The following is a 19,323-nucleotide window of genomic DNA, read 5'->3' as shown; positions in this document are numbered from 1 at the left end:
TTGATGACATATACATAACACTAGAAGCTTGGTTTTCTCTCACTGTCCAGGTCCCAGTGAAGGCCTACTTGCCCCCTTTCCCAGCTAGGCCTTGCCGGATGGGTCTTCAGAAAGGAAAGGAGAACTTGAGATAGGAAAGGAAAGTTAACGTGCACAGCTTAAGGCTGGGCCTTCTGAAAATACATGATAAATTTGGGTTTCCTTCCCACAAAACTCATCCCTCCTTATGTTACTGGACTACAGCTCCTAGCATTTCTGACCAGTAGGTATGCTGCCTAGGATGATGGAGTTCAACAGTATTTGGCAGTCACCCTATCCCTGCTTTGCATTTTGTGCAGCAGAGGAGGTGGAGGATAAAATGAAAGTGACATGGCGACTCTTGGTGATCAAAAGATTTAATAATTAAATTTTCTGTTTTACAATTTCAAATACTAATTTAAACATCCTTAAAATATCAATGACTTCTCTTCTTCTCTTTCCATGATTCTTTTTGCATATCATAAATCCCTGGATATTTTACAAAAACTAAACCATTCAGTATTCCATTATTGCATCCATCAAAACTTATTTACACTGTTGAATTTATCTTAATGCTGCCAAAGTTTTCAGGTATACACAATTCCCTCCCCCCATATATTCAATAAACGTTTTCCACTCTTCTCTAAATGTATGTTCTTCTTGTTCTCTTATTCTATATGTTAAGTCTGCAAGCTGTGCATATTCCATCAGCTTAAGCTGCCATTCTTCTTTAGTTGGGACCTTGCTCATTTTCCATTTTGGGGCTAAACACAGGCCGCAGGAGTGGCATACATAAATGTCCTTTTGACACCAGGAATTTTTTAGTCTGAATTATCCCCAACAAAATGTTTAAAAGTACTTGCTTACAGGTTTCCTGCAGGTGTCTGGTTGGCTCCTGTGAGGACAGGATTCTGAACCAGAATTGGCCCAATCCAGCAGGCTATTCTTACGTTCATACCTGTAATGGGCTAAGCACCTCCCCCATATGAAAATCAGTGTGTCTCCTATTATAAGCACTGCCATCTCCACCTGTGGCAAAATGTGAATGAGTTTCTTTTCCATGCTAATGGCTTCTTTCATACACTACTTCTTTCCCATGGGAAATTTAGAAATTACAGCAGCAGTTAAGAGGTTGGCACTAAAGCTCAGTGCTATAAAACATCTTTGTTTAAAAAAAACCCCAACTTTCTAAACCTGTTTCAGTCTGGATGACAAATATATATCATTAAGCGCGATTAAGATTTCGTGATGGCCTATGCACCACGCTTAATTGTCCTGCGTTTATACTTTCCATTTTTATCCCATTAAGGCCAGGGACTGTGATTAAATGGCACTAAATTAACTCCAAGGCTCGTATGCCAGGCTGTGGACCTTCCTATATTTTAATACATCTTCTTCTTGTTTTCTAGCAATGTGTAAGTGAATCCCAATTTTCATTTCTGTTTTGTGCTGGGTCAGTGATGGGAATTCAAATGAATTCTCTGGCATGTACATTTGAATTCTTAGTAGCCAGGGACAGAAAGTGGCAATGCATCATATGATTTCTCTTCCAGTAATTTCCCACAGCAGAACAGACGAGGAGGTACCATTTGGGGAATGATGCCCCCAGAGCAATGGGCAAAGGATATGCAGGATATATTAGGTCCTGTATTCCAGAGTAGTATTACAAACTGAGGCATTGTATATACGTTTGAAACAAGAGCTGTCCTTCCCACAGGCTTACAACATAAAGATAGACATAAAATGCATTGGGGGAGAAAGGAAAGGAGTGTGCTGTAGTGGTTAGAGTGCTGGACTAGAGTATGGGAGATCTGAGTTCAAATCTCCACAGCCATGAAACTCTGGCTTTGGCCAGTCACTTCCCTCTGCCTAAGGGAGAAGCCAAGTAGCACTGGATCTCTGACAGGCCACTGGGCAGGGCTGTTTGGCCTTGACCTCTGAAGCAATGCAGCTGAATGACCATTGAGAGAGAAGCTGTTCTGGAAAGAGAGGAGCCAAGTGGCAGTTAGCTGCTGCCAGGCTGATGGAGGAGGCTCTTCTGCCTCACCTCCCCATTGCAACCTATTGGGCATGTCGTTGAGGCAAGCTATTTGGGGACTGGTGGTGCCAAATGGCAATTGGCTAAGCCAGTGGAGGGGGAGATGCTTTCTCACCATTGCCAGGTGGGATGCTTGCTGAAAAGGGCAGTTTATTTGGGACAGGAGGCCAAAGGGCAGCTACATCCTAATTTCAAACAGATACAAAACTAGGAAAAAGAACATGAGAAGAGCCTTCTGGATCAGGCCAGTGGTTCATCTAGTCCAGCTTCCTATTCTCACTACAGCCAACCAGAGGCCTGAGAGAAATCCCCAAGCAGGACTTGATCAGCAACTGGTAGTCAGGAGCATCACCACCTCTGACCATGAAGGCAGGGCTCATGGCCATTGATAGCCTTGTCCTCCATTAATTTGTCCAGACCTCTTTTAAAGCCATACAAGTTGTTGACCATCACTGCCTCCACTGGGAGCGAGTTCTATAGTTTAAATTATGAAGGATGACTTTCTTTTATCTGTCCTGAGTCTTCCAATGTTCAGATCCATTGGATGTGCTAGGTGAGGGGAGAACAACTTTTCTCTACCAACTTTCTCCATGCCATGTGTAATTTTGCAAACTTATATCATGCCATCTGCCACTCATTCCCACCCCCCTCGAAACTAAAAAAAGTCTCAAATGTTGTAGCCTTTCCTCAGAGGGGAGTCATTCCATCCCCTTGATCATCATTGGTTGCCCTTTTCTGAACCTTTCCCAACCCTGCAAATATCTGCCTGGAGGCCCAAACTGTACACAGTATACCAAACACAGTCACGCCATAAACTGGTGCAACAGCATTATGATAGCAGTAGGTTTTATTTTCAATTCCTTTCCTAATGATCCCTAGCATGGAATTTGCCTTCTTCATAGCTGCCACACACTGGGTCAACACCTTCATCAAGTTATCCACTATGACTCCCAAGGTCTGTATAATAAAATTACAAACTGGAGGAGGACAAAATCTATCACCAAAATAAAAGGGACATTTAAAAGAGAAAGGAGGAGAATAAGTTTAGTGACTATGTGTTGTTGTTGTTTTTTACTAGCAACAGACAGGGAGTGATAAGGGGGAGGAAAAGAATAAAGATGTGATGTCTAGGGAAATACTTGGGGTGGGGGTGGGGTGGGGGGTTAACAAGAAAGAAAGAACCCACAGCAGAGACCAAAGAAGGGAACATAGAGAAGAATCAGAGATGAAAGATAAGCAGGAGCTGCTAAGAGAATGAATGTGGTTGAATGTGCTTAAATTGAATAGGAAAAGGAAAAGATAGTGAAATCAAACAGAAGGAGGTGATGCTATGTATTATTCAGCAGTTGTTAACAACACCAAATATGCCTATCTGTCTATGTTAAAAAAATGCTGAGGCTGTTGGATGATAAAAATTGTCTGCATCCCTGCTTTTAGGACAGGTGATGTATCCTCTCCTTGGACCATTTTTTACTTGGATTCATCACCCAGCTTTCCTCAGAGCTCAGCTTACGTAGTATACAATATGAAGATACAGTTCCCTGTCTCTAAAGTATTATGGTCTGATATAATATGCCAGCTATGTTGATATGTGTGCTATTATTTGAGCGATTTCCATTAATGGCAATGCTGTTTGTCTTCTAGCGGCTCAGCAGGTATCCATGATGGATGATTTCTGAGCTTCACTCAACCTTGAGGATCTTTCTTCATCATGTTTGATCTGGACTATATTTATCAATTACCGTACTTTTTTCTATTTTAAAAAAGCCTCCTTTCTGAACGGAGCTCATCCTATTTTATCTTCATGATAACCCTGTGAGGTAGGTTAGGTCAACATGCCCCTGTCTAAGTTCCCTGTTTGCACAGAGCTTTTATGTGCACCCACAAATGTGTGTGCATTTTTTAACTCAAGAAAAATTGAGGTTGTGGGTGTAACACAAGTACCTATGGACATTTTATTCTTCTGTCCAATCCTTATCGCCTTGCTTTGCTCCTAACCTCCTGAATCATGACTCCTGAGCTCTATGTCTGCTGCATGGCTACTTGCCTGAATAATGATCTCTTTCTTACTTCCAAGTAAGAGTCTCTGTCTGCCTGTTTTGGGACAGAGGAACCAGGACACAACCATTATTTAGCCTTTGGAGAAGATTAAAGTAGACACATGAAAGCTACCTTCAAGTATCTGAAGGGCTGTTACACAAAAGATGGAGCAGGCTTCTACTCTGTTTTTCCAGAAGGCAGAACTACTGCCAACAGGTGGAAATAGCAAGAAAGCAGACTTTGATGAAACACTGATGAAACTTCCAAACACTAAGAACAGTTTAACAGTGAAACCAACTGCCTTAGAAGGTTCTGGGTTCTCCTTTGATGAAGGCACCTTAAGCAGAGCCTGTTATCTGTTAGAATGCTGTCATTTCATACTACATTACAGATTCCTCACTGAGCAGGGGTTAAACTATATTACCTCTAAGCCCCTTCCAAGTCTAGGTTACTATGACTCTGTGATTTCGGATGAATTGGAAATGGGTTATTTTGCATTGATCCAGTAGGAACTTAAGAGTCATCTGACTCAAGTGTGGCCATATAGATTGTGATGACTCTTTTGTTTTGAATTTTGCCAGGGTTCCAGCTTATTAGCTCCAACATCCTCCATAGCGCAGAATCAAACTCTATGAATAATACATGGGATCCTGGGAGGCAGCTGTGAAATCCAATTAGTTTAGCTGAAATTTGCATATCAATCAAGGGCAAAATATTTCTTGCTCAGCTGCTGCAGAAGTAGCCTTTTAAGAGATTCAGGGTGCACACTTGTAAATTCTGCAGGCAGTTGTAAACAGCAATAGCTTTATTTAAACGCTGGGAACTTTTAAAAATATACACAAGTCATCTGGGGGAGGAGAAACCTCTGCACTGGATGCACAAGTATCAGTTGTAAATTATGAGCTCCCAGATGATAGCTGAGAGCCCAAGGGTTGGAGAGATAGTGTTCCCAGGTGACAGCCAGGTGCATGGAGTGAGTAAAGGTAAGTTTGGTGCTAAAGAGTTCTGTCCTGAGGAGAAGTTAGGAGTGGAGTCATTGCGGCCCTAAGTGAGAGGGTGGGGAGACAGATGTGTTGGTGAGGGTGTTTGTTATGATTTAGTGCCTAGAGCCCTGGATGGCATCATTCTTACCTCAGTTTGTTTGGATCTTCAGTTAGGAAAAGGCCAATGGCTTGCTCCAGAATTCTGCTCACACAATGACCAACTAGATGCCTCTGGAAAACCCTCTAGCAGGATCTGAGCAGAAGAAGAAGAAGAAGAAGAAGAAGAAGAAGAAGAAGAAGAAGAAGAGGAGGAGGAGGAGGAGTAGTAGTTTGGATTTGATATCCCGCTTTATCACTACCCGAAGGAGTCTCAAAGCGACTAACATTCTCCTTTCCCTTCCTCCCCCACAACAAACACTCTGTGAGGTGAGTGGGGCTGAGAGACTTCTAAGAAGTGTGACTAGTCCAAGGTCACCCTGCAGCTACATGTGGAGGAGCGGAGACGCGAACCCGGTTCCCCAGATTACAAGTCCACCGCTCTTAACCACTACACCACACTGGCTCTCTCTGCTCCAGTGGCTTCCAGCAACTCGTATTCAGAAGCATTGCTACCTGTAGCGCATTGCTAAAGCATTGCTAAAGACTGTAGAGGCAGAGCACAGACATCCAGGCTAGTAGCTATTGATGACCTTCTCCGTGAATTTGTCCAATTGTCTTCTAAAGCCATCCAAGTTGGTGACCATCCCTGCGTCTTGTGGAAGTGAGTTCCACAGTTTGTGTACAGCATGAATAAGGGTCCCCCCCCCCTTTGCCTGTTCTGAATCCTACAGCTTCACTGGAAGTTCATGAGGTCTAGCGTTATGAGAGAGGGAGAAAAACTTTTCTCTATCCACTGACAATTTGTTAATGATTTGTTGGCTGGTAGCAAGCAGTTGGGACATGGGTGGCGCTGTGGGTTAAACCACAGAGCCTAGAACTTGCCAATCAGAAGGTCGGCGGTTCGAATCCCCGTGACGGGGTGAGCTCCCGTTGCTCGGTCCCAGCTCCTGCCAACCTAGCAGTTCAAAAGCACATCAACATGCAAGTAGATAAATAGGTACCGTTCCGGCGGGAGGGTAAACGGCATTTCCGTGCGCTGCTCTGGTTTGCCAGAAGCGGCTTAGTCATGCTGGCCACATGACCTGGAAGCTGTACACCGGCTCCCTTGGCCAGTAAAGCGAGATGAGCGCCGCAACCCCAGAGTCGGTCACGACTGGACCTAATGATGAGGGGTCCCTTAACCTTTACCAAGCATTTGTTTTGCATGATATGGGTTGAGGGAGTGGGGGATCCAAGAGTGCACTGAAGTGATTGCATGCTGTGGGAAGGGAGGGATTGTGTGATAAATGGTACTAAAAAGTAGAGACCAAGAAGTAGTGTGTGCTGTGGGACTTACTCCCTAGTAGTGTGCTGAGGATAGCCGCCTAAAGCCTGCATCCCTAATTCACTCAGCTAATGTTTATTTTGTATCATTTGCCTCCTGTCCTGGAAAGCCAGACCAGCAGGCGTCCGAAATTATCCCCACCCCCAGACTGTTTGTTTCATTTGTTTGATAATTGGGGGGGGGGGGGATGGAAAGTTGGTGAGAGCCCTTTAATCCCCTAGCTTCTGAAACTTTTCCTTTGGCTCTCGCCCTGCGATGAGATTTTGCTGATTTGCAGCACAATTGAAATCCAAGATCCGCTGGGATAAGAGAGTTTGGATTTGGCAAATCTTGGGCCTTCCTAGATCAGCCAGGGTTCAGTTATACCTACACTGGTGTAAACTCCTCATGCTCACTGAGGCAGAGATACTGAGTCCCTCTTGACTCAGTTAACAAAACATACAGCAGCATAGGTCTCCCCAAAGGCCCGTGTTGGTGTGGGGCAAGGTAATGGTTAGACTAATTCCAAACTCTGTTCATTACAGCTATGTGGCCTAGTTCCAAATCCTTAAAACTCGGACCCACACTAATCTGATTGCTCAGTCAGGGACTCATGGTTGGAATTTGAAATAGAGTATCTACGGTAATCCCAGCCTAGACTTTGCTGACTTCCTATAGTTAGGATTCATCAGTTACATGTTTTTGCTTGCTATGTACATTTTATTGTACTCCATGGTAATTTTAATACGCTGTTCAGCAGAGCTGTTTTTCTAGAGAAAGAGGTGTTGGAACTCACCATGAACACCTTCCTTGTTCTCTTATAATGGCAATGGTGCCCACCTGAGAGGTGCAGGAACTGAGTTCTGGCGAATTCTGGCTGAAAAAAAGCCCGGCTGTTCAGCATTTGGGGGAGGTTTTGGGTGAGAAAAAGGTGTTATATGAATTAATTGGATTAGTAATTCTAATAATACTGCAATGTAGGTTTTCCACACATGCTTTGGGTTTGGGGTGTGACTTTGCTCTGTACTGATTATGGTAACATCACACAGACACTCCTTCTACATGCAGACTTACAACAGGAAAGCTTCACAGTGATATTGTGTAGGCAATCCTAAAACCATCCTTTGGCCATTTATAAGACCTTTGGCCATTTATAAGACCTGGCTGTTTTCCAGCAGAAGGAAAATGAATCAGTTTCAGCCCAATTGCCTTCTCCACCCACCCCACCCCCAGTGACAAACAGAAAAAAGCTTCTTAACATCCCTACAGGGCTTAGCAATCTGAGCCAGAGGTGGGGGGGGGGGGGATAAAATAGAGATGGAACGGTTCTGCAGAGAAAGGTCAGCTGTTGACTTAGCATGCTGGCTGATTGTCTTTGACCCCAAAGCCTTTGTTTGGTGATGTGGACATGGTACATAGAAGGCTTTCTGGAAAAGCAGACCAGACATCAGATTCAGAACTATGAGTCTGTTATACACTCAAGAATGATAAAGCAACTGAAAAATGGGAGGCAATGGCTGTGTCTGTTCTGCAGGCACTTTGGTAGAGCATGAGACTCTTAACTTCAGGGTCATGGGTTCAAGCCCCATATTGGTCAAAAAGATCCCTGTACTAGATGACCCTTGTGGGTCCCTTCCAACTTTACAACTATATGATTCTATGACTCTGTGCATTTGTGTGTACTGTGATGAGGTCTGAGAGCCGGTGTTGTGCAGTCAATAGAATGTTTCACTACAGACTCATCCTCACTTCCATTTGCCCTGTCACTTTCCCTTTGGGGAAAACCCGCTGTTTACTGCTGAATTGGAGCAAATATCAATTGGGTATTCCCCGGACTGGAGATTTAGCACTAAAGAGTGGTTTTTCCAGGGGAAATGATGCGTCAAAGGTAAAGCTGCTCAGACTCTTGCCTAGAAAGCACGGGGAAAATGGGAAACTGCTCGGACCTGTGCTTTCTAGGCACAGGACAAGCAGAAGTGTAGACAAGTTCTTAGGTGGGTCAGATCCAGGTTTGAATGTCGGCATGCCCATGAAACACTGTGGGGTAACCTTGACAAAGTAATAATAAGGTTGTTCCTTTGAGGCAAACCATCCTGAGGCAAGCAGGCCTGCAGAAGGCATGAAATAAACATGGAAACAAAAGGAATAACAAATAACGGGGGAAGTTATTTGGAGGACTAGTTTGACATCTCTTGACCATAAAGCGAATGACCGTGAAGTCCATTGGTCTTTAAGGGTGAGCCATAACTACTCTTGAGTAGCAAGTGGCCACCACTGCCTGCCTCTTACAGTATGCAGCTCTAAATTATAACCATGCCATTAGCTAATAATGGGTTGGCATGTATATTTTGCTACCCCAGAACAGTGAACGGAAAGGAGGACTTGCATCCCAGTAAGATTCTCTAGCAACTATTGCAGTTACTAGCTATTATTGCCACATTAGCACCATACATTTAATGTACATTTAAAGCACATTCTCCACCCACAAGGATTGGGGATTTTATTTTTTCAAGGATGCTGGGAATTGCAGTCCTGTACCAGAAGTAAACTACAGTTCCCAGGATTCTTTTGTGTGTGTGTGTTCATGCGCGCGCTATAAATGCATGGTGTGTATGCATTCTGAGTAGTACTATAGCAGTGAGCACTATTGCTATCATACTATATTATCTCTCCTCTACCCAAACCTGTTGCAAACCTAGCTTTTACAACGCAGGGCACTTAGCCTCTACGAAGACCTGTGCTGTGCTCTACAGGGAAGCTGTCACACACACAAAAGAACCATCATGTTCTACTAAATTGCCAATTCTCCGTTTTGAATTACCTCCTGAACTTTTCCTCCTCACCCTAGCAGGGGCCTGGAGACAAGAAGTCTGCTTTCTCTTGTCAGGCTCTCCCGCCTGAGCCTCTTCTGACATGAATCTGAAATATCTAGGCATTCAGCTTAGTCTGAGGCAACATCAGAGCCAGTGAGGCAGGGAAACAAGACCAGAGACATTTAAAGGACATTTGCTGGGTTCTGTTTCACTCTTCTGAGCTGTTACCCTGCTTAATCAAAAGTGTTCTTTGGACACCATAGAGCAGGGGTCTGCAACCTTTAAGACAAAAAGAGCCACTTGGACCCATTTCCGAAGAAAAAAAAAACTGGGAGCCGCAAAACTCGTCATTATAAAAATAACTTTTTTGTCACTTTTTATTATTATTTCTTTGTTTGACCCCTCAGAATTACTCCTCCTCATAGAAATAAACGTTAAATTAACAAGTTACCTTTTTGTGTGTGTGTGTTCTTCACTCCCCTTCAAAACAGTGACCAGCTTACAATGTAGCGGGCGGGCGGGCGGGCAGGTGACGTCGGGACGGTGTGTGACTAACGCACACACTGCCCCCATGCGACGTCACAGCCAGTACAGCGCCCACCACAGTGGGGAGTGTTGGGGCGCACAATGCGCCTCCTCCCCTCGCTAGTATGCGCCCCGGAGCCGCGGCAAAGGTGTAAAAGAGCCACATGCGGCTCCGGAGCCGCGGGTTGCAGACCCCTGCCATAGAGCATGATAATGTGCATTCAGTGCTGGATGCAAATGCCTTTTTTGAGGTGCTGTGCACATTGAATTTAGCTGCACATTGCATCATTCCCATCCCACACTATTTCTCAATCTGAAACACAACCTGTGGGAATTGTTATAATTTGTTGTCTGCCAAGAATGGACTTCTTTTTCTAGAAAGAGAGGTGCCAGAACTCACCATGAACACCCCCTACCTTGTTCTCTAATAATGGCAATGACTCTCACCTGAGAGCTGCAGGAACTGAGTACCAGTGAGTTTTGGCTGAAAAAAACAAAAAGCCCTGGACTTCTCAAGCATTTGCTATGTACATGTGTACACAGAAAGGACTTCCTATTGAGGCCTATCATGTTTAAGTTGTCTGTGAACAAAACAGGCAAAAGAGGAAGCAGCATAGTAACTTAGCTGCCTCCATATCCCATTATGTATCTTCTGTATAAAGGTAAAGGCCCCCTGGATGGTTAAGTCCAGTCAAAGGTGACTATAGGGTTGTGGCACTCATCTCACTTTCAGGCCAAGGGAGCCGGCGTTTGTCCACAGACAGCTTCCCAGGTCATGTGGCCTGCATGACTAAACAACTTCTGGCGCAACTGGACACCGTGACAGAAATTAGAGTGCACAGAAATGCCATTTGCCTTCCCTCTGCAGTGGTACCTATTTATCTAAAGTGGTACTTCAGGTTAAGAACTTAATTCGTTCGGGAAGTCTGTTCTTAACCTGAAACTGTTCTTAACCTGAAGCACCACTTTATCTAATGGGGCCTCCTGCTGTAGCCGCACCGCCACTGCATGATTTCTGTTCTCATCCTGAAGCAAAGTTCTTAACCAGAGGTACTATTTCTGGGTTAGCGGAGTCTGTAACCTGAAGCGTATGTAACCCAAGGTACCACTGTACTTGCACTGGCATGTTTTCGAACTGCTAGGTTGGCAGGAGCTGGGACAGAGCAACGGGAGCTCACTCTGTTGTGCAGATTCCAACCGCCAACCTTCCGATCAGTAAGCCCACGAGGCTCAGTGGTTTAGACCACAGCAGCATCTGCATCCCATATCTTCTGTATATCAGTATATTAACACAACTAACTCACTCTCTCTCTCTCTCTCTCTCTCTCTGTGTGTGTGTGTGTGTGTGTGTGTAAAACACAAAGGACTCAGCTATACAGCTGCAAATAAAACGTTTTAAGTGTGTTTTAAGTTCAATATACAATGTGGCACAGATTGCGATGGTGAGCCTCATGGAAAATTAAATGCATTTTTAAAAATGCTTTTTTAAAAAAGCATTTTCACAACGGTTTTTATATGTGTGTAGATTCCATCTTAGTGCCTGTAGAACCACTAACTGAGCAGAATAGAGAACACAATTTTTGTTGTGTGCTAGTTTGAAAGCATGTCTACCTGTGTGTACACGGATAGGTCCTGCCACTTTGGGTGCTGTTATCGTACAAATGTGTGCACAATCTCAAATCACTATGTACAAAGGTGCACCAGGGAAACCTCCCCCCCCCCAAATGCTAAGTGTGTAGACAGGCTCAATATCTGGAAAACAAACAAACAACATTTTTAAAGAAGGGGGGCAGAGGGGCAAATGATTGTGGCTGAATCTGTACCAGGGAAACCTGCAGTCTTCCATATTTTGCTGGCCTCCCTTAGTGACCAACTCCCAGTGACCCTGGGTCGCAAAGCTAACACAAGACATTTTAACACCTGAGGTGGTCCCAAAATGGCACACACCCCTTCCAGGGAAGAAGGTGTGAGGGAAAGAGGGGGAGGGGCGATCAACCTGTCACCTTGCCTTGCTTTATGGGTCGGCCGTCCCTGCTGTGTTCCATGCTATCTGAGAGGGATAGTGTTCCTGGCTAGCACAGAGTGAATCCTCTACTCATGCCTACTCTCTCCCTTTAAAATCCACAGCTGCTACTAGACAAAGGATGAATAATATACCCACCCATTATCAATTAGCTGCCAAATTTTCCTGGGGTCTCTTTAGGTAGTGAGGCAGATCAAGCATGAGGGTGTTAAGATACAAAGAGGCTATGCCAGGTTTATGGAACAAGTTCTAAAGTTTACTAAAACAGGAAAAAAATGTGGATATTTTTCTTTAAAAGAAAATGTTGCGTATGAAAGCAATAAGAGCCCAGAAGCAGAACCTGCTTGCAGGCTTGCTAATGATACAAGTGTTGCAAGTTGGTCCTATGCTGCCTGCCCAAATATTTCATTTCTCTTCCCTTTGAAAATATGCTGCTGTGTTTATTATTGAATCTATACTCTGTGAATGGAGAAAGGGGTTGGGGAGCATGGATAGTTAATAGCATTTCTCGATTTTAATGAAGGAAAGTCAATTCACCTTGAAGGAAATTCCCCTGGACTAAATGAGATTGAGCTATGTGTTCTCCCCTGAGAAATTCCCCATGGTAATTTCATTACAGAAAGAGATTGTGGGGTTTTTTTTTCTGGTGCATGTTTTTTTTAAACCCTCTCAAAGTCAAACTCTACTGCAATTGTTGTTTGAGCTGAGCTTGACATAGATTGTATGCATTACTCTGTAGTGGATTTCATCCCCTTTCAATGAGCTTGGGAAGTCAGATTTCAGACTGTGATACTGAGCAGTGGCGTAGCGTGGGTTGTCAGCACCCGGGGCAAGGCAAGCAATTTGTGCCCCCTAACCCGTGGATTTGCACCCCCTAACCCCCAGATGTTGCACCCGGTGCGGCCGGCCCCCCCTGCACCCCCCACGCTACGCCACTGATACTGAGCAGCAACATTCATAGAGTAAAAACAGAATACAGTGGTACCTCAGGTTACATATGCTTGAGGTTACATACACTTCAGGTTACAGTCTCCGCTAATCCAGAAATATTACCTCGGGTTAAGAACTTTGCTTCAGAATGAGAACAGAAATTATGCTCTGGTGGCGCGGCAGCAGCGGGAGGCCCCATTAGCTAAAGTGGTGCTTCAGGTTAAGAACAGTTTCAAGTTAAGAACGGACCTCAAGAACAAATTAAGTTCTTAACCCGAGGTACCACTGTACTTGAAGATAATGAGATAATAGTAAAAATAATTTATTTTTTGTACCTGCCCATCTGACTGGGTGGCCCCAGCCACTTTGGGTGGCTTCCGATAGAATATAAAAGAACACATAATACACCACACATTAAAAGCTTCCTGATACAGGGCTGCCTTCAGATGTCTATGGAAGGTTGTAAAATTATGTATCTCTTTGACATCTGGCAGGAGGGTGTCCCACGGGCGGGTGTCACTAGCGAGAAGGCCCTCTGCCAGGTTCCCTGTATCTTGATACTACCTGCACGTGGGGTTCCCTGATAATACATGGGATTCTCAGTGCCTTTACTTTTTCTTCTCTCTAGTTTTCCACCTAGGCTTCCACTCTTATTTAATCTGGAAATGGCATCCTCCATTCTCTCACTTTTTATGGAGAAACCAGACCATGTAACTGCTAGCCTCCTGCACCTCAGCTTTGTTCTGCATTTCTCGAATTGCATAAACTAAGCTATGACCTCTTCTAAATGTATGTGTCTATGAAGCTGTTCAGTGCTCTCTTCACTGGCTAGCAGTGGCTCGCCAATGATCTCAGACTGGGATCTTTCTTACTCAAACCTGCAGATGCCAGTGATTGAACTTGGGGTCTTCTGCATACCAAACATGAACCTCTGTGCTACAGCAAGCAAGAAAGAAAAGCAGTAAGTCAAGCCCTAACCTTCACCCATCAATAACAGGAACAGGCTCACTAGGGTAGGGTTTCCCAAATGTGGGTCTCCAGCTGTTTTTGGACTACAACTCCCATCATCCCCAGCTAGCAGGCCCAGAGGTCAGGGATGATGGGAATTGTAGTCTGAAAACAGCAGGAGATCCAAGTTTGGGAAACCCTGCACTAGGAGACAACCAGTAGCACCAAGACTAGTGTAAATCAATAAACAAGATTAAAATTCTGTATAAAGAACTTGGGAAATAAACAGGTTTTTGCTGGGTGATGGAAAGATGATCAGGTAGGTGCCTGATGGCTTTAAAAGAGGATTAGATAAATTCATTGAGAATAAGGCTAACTTTGGTTGCTAGCCATTTCTGCCCCCACTGCTGGAAGCAGAATGCTCCTGAATACCCTTTGCTGAAAATCATCAGGGCCCTGTTGCCTTCAGGGCCTGTTTGGGCATCTGGTTGGTCACTGTGTGACCAGGATGCTGAACTATTTGTCCTTTGGCCTGATCCAGCATAGCTCTACTTAAATTCTCAAGTGCTGGATTTAATACGATAGCAATGCTCAATCCCAGTTACTAATCAGGCAGCTGCATACTGAGTTTTCCAAAGAGTCTTCAAAGGCAAATCTAACAGCTACAGTTTTGCTAACATAAGCAGAAGGGAATGGCCCTAATGACCTTTGAATACTAGTGTGATGCTAAATCTACAGTGTTGCATCCTTGATATTCAAGGAATCCATTTTATAATCCAAACTGATAATGGGCTGCAGTAATCCAGGGAAGCTAAATCGTGCATGTGGCTCTTTTACACCTTTGCCGCAGCTCCGGGGCAGATACTAGCGAGGGGAGGAGGCGCATTGTGCGCCCCGACACTCCCCACTGTGGCGGGCGCTGTACTGGCTGTGACGTCGCATGGGGGCGGTGCGTGCGTTAGTCACGCACCATCCCGATGTCACCTTCCCGCCTGCCCGCCCGCTACATTGTAAGGGGCATGTACACTGGTCACAGCATTGAAAGGGGGCATGTACGCTGGTCACTGTTTTGAAGGGGAGTGAAGAACACACACACACAAAAAGGTAACTTGTTAATTTAACATTTATTTCTATGAGGAGGAGTGATTCTGAGGGGTCAAACAAAGAAATAATAAAAAAGTGACAAAAAAGTTATTTTTATAATGACGAGTTTTGCGGTTCCCAGTTTTTTTTCCTTCGGAAACGGGTCCAAGTGGCTCTTTTTGTCTTAAAGGTTGCAGACCCCTGAGCTAAATCAATGCTGTCAACAAGAAAGCCTCTGAATACAGAGAGTATTATAAGAGATTTCCTTTACACCGGCTGGAGATTTGGAACTGATCTATCACCTTAGTAATTTCCAATGTTATGCCTGCAATCTTATGCAGTCTTACCTAATAATAAATCACTTTGAACTTAGTGGGTCTTATTTCTGCATGATCATGGGTAGGATTGGGCTGTATGTTCCCAGCTGTTGTGTTCTTTTACATTATATTCTGAATGTCGAAAATCCAAATGCAATGCCATGTTTGTTTTAAATAAGCCTTTCTCAATCTTAGGTCTCCACATGTTGTTGGACTACAACATGGACAAGTGGTCAGGGATGCTGGGAGTTGTAGTCCAACAACCTCTGGGGACCCAAGGTCAAGAAAGGCTGTTTTAAATAGTGTTGTGTGGTGATCAGCACCATGGATAGCACTGTGGCATAATAACAGACTCTTCTGTGCCATTCTGGTCCTATATGATCACAGAAATAAACAGTTTTCATCTGTGGTGATATGGGTATGGGAAGGGTAGCTGCATGGTTTGGGCAAGGAAAGCTTGACGTGATACAGGAAGGAACATCAGCAAAGTGTTTTGGAATGAGTGTTCCCAAAGAAAAGCATCGCACAAATGTTCCATCTTGCTCTCTCTCAAATAAATCACAAGAGGCTTTTGTGACCATTAAATTTAGTAGAAATGGTGGCTTTAAAGTAAGATTAGACAAGTTTGTGGAGGATCATGGCATTAAATAGCTGTTAGCCATGATAGTTGCATGGAGCATCCAACATCAGGAGCGGTATGCCACTGAGTAAGTGACTGGAGGTGGCAACAGCAGGGAGGGCAATGACTTTATGCTCTGCTGAAAAGCTTCTCAGCAAGCATCTGTCTAACCAGCTATGGGAAATGGGTGGCTACACTGACATTGCTTTGTCAAGGCTGTTCCTTTTGTTGGCATCCGTCTGTCTCAGGAGACAATGGAGGAGTGAAAGCTTAGCCCTGAAATTGCCAGTATGGCACCCTTAAACACCCTGGTGGTGCCCAGCAAGACCGACTGTCAGTTTTTGTCCGCATTTTATTTGTTTAGCGGTGTATATTGCTTTGCCTGTTTATTAGGTTCTGCCTTTTTTTGTCTGTCTTGTGGTTCTTAGATTTCCTAATATGCCCCCAGACCTAAAAAGTCGAGGAGCCTTGGCATAGGCACAGGCAGGTGCATGGACATTCTCATTACAGACAATCAGGGTAACTCCTGGGTATCTAATTGTGGGGCCAGACAAGGTGCCCAACACTGGGAGCAGGGCCAAGAGCAGTGCCCCACTGCTCTGCACTTGTCTGATGTCCCCTTCCACCTTAGGATGCTATTAGCTCCAAGGTGGGCTAATAAAATCCCTCAACAATTGTTTGAGGTTTTACTGCAGGACTGGGGAACGCTTTTTAACCCAAGGGCGACATGCCTTCCTAAGCAGCCTTCAGAGGGACACAGTGGTGGGTGGAGCAAAAGGCAAGAGTGGGCAATGGACATACTGTTAATTTTACCTTTTTGAAGTAGGCTGATTCCTAAGCACACTCACACACCTTCCCTGTTCTCCACGCAGACAAAAAAAGAGTCGTTTTCATAGCTGAAGAACAGATTCCACCCAAGCAGAACAAACAAAATAATACTTGAGGTGTGAAGAAGTGGAGGCTGTTACCTAGGAAGAGATCTGAGCACCAGATAGAGGGGCCTGGAGGGCCACATCAACACCCACGCTGGAAATTCCCTTCCCCTGCTTTCTCTTGTACACAGGAATAGGGATAGAATCATGGAGTGGGAAGGGCCATCTGAGGGCCATCTATTCCAACCCCATACAATACAAAAGTATGTTTCCTTTATTTTCTGTCCAATCACAAAGTTATGTTCATTACTACACAGGCTTCAAATTCTACATGCAAGTTATGTTATAATTCCCCCTCTTTGACGAAACTTATAAGCTGGCAGAAAAACTGGGTCAAAAAAAGATTTAAAACTCGGATTGGTTAAGCAACATGCTTTTTTGTGTCACCAAAAACCTGTACTGAAATTGAAAGTGTTGTTTTGTGAAGCACAGCACCAATAAATAGGTTCTTAGTCATGTGACGCCTTTATTTTCTAGTCTTGCATCTCATAGTTTTTTTGGGGGAAAGAGAGTTTTCCGCACAACTGCTAACTCAGTGCCCAAGCAATGACATATATTTATGGGAGGTGATGGCCATTGTAAAAATGCTTCCTAGCTGTCTACAGCCTTCAAAGGAACCACAAGCTGAACAAACACAAAAAACAGGTTGTGCCTTCCACAAACAAACAAACAAAAAGCAATTTGCAGTACTTGGGGGGGGGGACTTTTAAAAAGTAAGCATACTTCACAAGGACAACATTATTATTACGGTTACTGCTTAAAAGCAAAATTTGTCAGTCACCTGATGACATCATTTTTATTGTATTTTTTGGCTGCATTATTTGATTTCAAAAATGCCTTGGGCCCCACTGTGATCCTGATCAGAATCCACCCCACCTATTTGCAGTGGGAATAAAGTGCTGCTGGCGGTAATGGCTCATTCCTCCCGTCATACATCTGTGGTTGCCGGGTTCCTGTCCCAAAACATGACAGCAACTCTCACTTGAAAATAAGGAAGGAATATTTATTCGGGTGAATGGCAGCACAAGCTCAGCAGCAAGCATGGAAAGTCAAGATTCCAAGGCACATGAACAAGGCAAGAGGTTCACAACCAAATGGAAGCTACAAAGTTGTCCCAACAGTAGACAACCCATTTCCCTCCCAGCCTTTAACAATGAAGCAGGGTGGATTCACTTATAAGGCTTTCTCTCACTGGATTCTAGACACATCAAAGAAGCATTTCAGTTAAACGCGTTGTAAACTTTGTACGAGAAATTGGCAAAAACAGAACTCCCATAGCCCCATCTGGTGTCAGAGTGTTATAATGTATATACAGCACATATGAAGCGCTTTTTCTTTGCCAGTGTAGCTGAGTCCCCTGTCCCTAGGGTTCTGCACTACAGATTACTCCTCAGAGTTGCAGTTCCTCACTACCCTTAATAAATGGCAATGTCCTGAATTCTTTGAGGTGGGGGAATGTGCTTCAAAGGTATGGCATACACAGCCACTGATCCAGCTTTCCCACCCCACTTTTCCATGCTGGCTACATACCAACCAGCAAGCAGGTACACAGGGCTGCACTACATGAAGAGCATGGTGACTTGCTTGACCTTGAGAAAGCCAGTAGTAGCAGCCAGTACTGCTTGTTAGATCCCTTGGTCAGTGATGGCTGGTCCCCCTATTGTGAAAGACAGAGATTGGAGAGGGGTGGGGGAGGATGAACCCCAGGACAGGAATACAGGAAGCTGCCTTTTACCAAGCCAGACCACTGGTTCATCCAGCTCAGGAATGTCTACTCTAACTGGCAGCCAATCTCCAGGGTTTCAGGCTGGGGTTGGGGTTGAACCTGAGAACTTCTGCATGCAAAGCAGATGCTCTTCTTACTGAGCTACAACCCTTCCCATAGCTGGGGGGCTGGCCGAGGGCAGGCTGAGATTAGTGGGGCATTGGCCTAATGGACCAACCTCCACTATTTGTTCTCTTTCCTTTTTTAAAAAAATAGGTTATTCAAAAAAGATTTATTCAAAAGTAACAATACAGTTACAATACATTTTCAATCAATACATTCCTCTCCACAGACAGCTCTGTGATAATGGTGGCATTAAAATATCCTGTTCTTCTTCAGTAAAAGAGAAAAGCGGAGACACGATCTGGTCTCCCTTCTTTCCTTTCTTTTTACCCCACCCCCACCCTCCTTTCCCCATCTCATTCCTCCCCAACCTACTCTTTTTAGAAATGAAGTTAGATTGTACACAAGAGGAAGTAGATGCTGTGCAACGTGTACCGGACATCAAGCTATGTGGTGTTTGAGGCACCATAAACCCCAAGTTCCTGATGTACAGGCTGATAACTTGACCTGGAGGTCCAGCCAATTTCTTTTGAATCCAGTTCAAGACACTATTAACACACTCCCCAGAGCACCGAGAAGTCTCTTTGAGTTCCAGCAATGTCATCTCTGAGCAAGCAATAACAGGAGTAAAGAGTTAGAATTGTGATGTCCGCCTAAAGTGTGCTCTGGTTGGTGCATGGGTTGGGTCCAAAGGGAGGCGGTAAGCTATACTGCGGCCCTAAGTGGGACTTTCAAATCAGAATGCCAAAGGTGGGGCCTGAACAATGGGACCTTGACCTGGTGCGGCACCTAGGACACCATCCCTTTCCCTTGTGAGTAATGCT

The 19,323-nt window shown here is 44.5% G+C and overlaps 1 long non-coding RNA gene across 6 annotated transcripts in view; it reads right to left on the bottom strand.

Moving 5' to 3' along the window:
* Nucleotides 1-19,323, bottom strand: part of LOC310837051 — a 103,013-nt gene that overhangs the window by 44,313 nt on the left and 39,377 nt on the right. For 3 of the 6 annotated variants that reach the window (XR_014560377.1, XR_014560378.1, XR_014560379.1), the window contains 2 exons: nt 7,278-7,374; nt 5,228-5,332 (listed from right to left, as the gene is read on the bottom strand). This is a non-coding gene — a long non-coding RNA (uncharacterized lncRNA). The remainder of the gene's footprint in view (nt 1-5,227; nt 5,333-7,277; nt 7,375-19,323) is intronic. The other 3 variants (XR_014560376.1, XR_014560380.1, XR_014560381.1) reach the window with 1 other exon arrangement.

This window comes from Podarcis gaigeae (genome assembly GCF_964106915.1).
Source record: "Podarcis gaigeae genome assembly, chromosome: Z".
In the NCBI taxonomy this organism is placed as follows: domain Eukaryota; kingdom Metazoa; phylum Chordata; class Lepidosauria; order Squamata; family Lacertidae; genus Podarcis; species Podarcis gaigeae.
The sequence above is the reverse complement of the archived record's forward strand: the minus strand, read 5'-3'. Positions and strand labels throughout refer to the sequence as shown.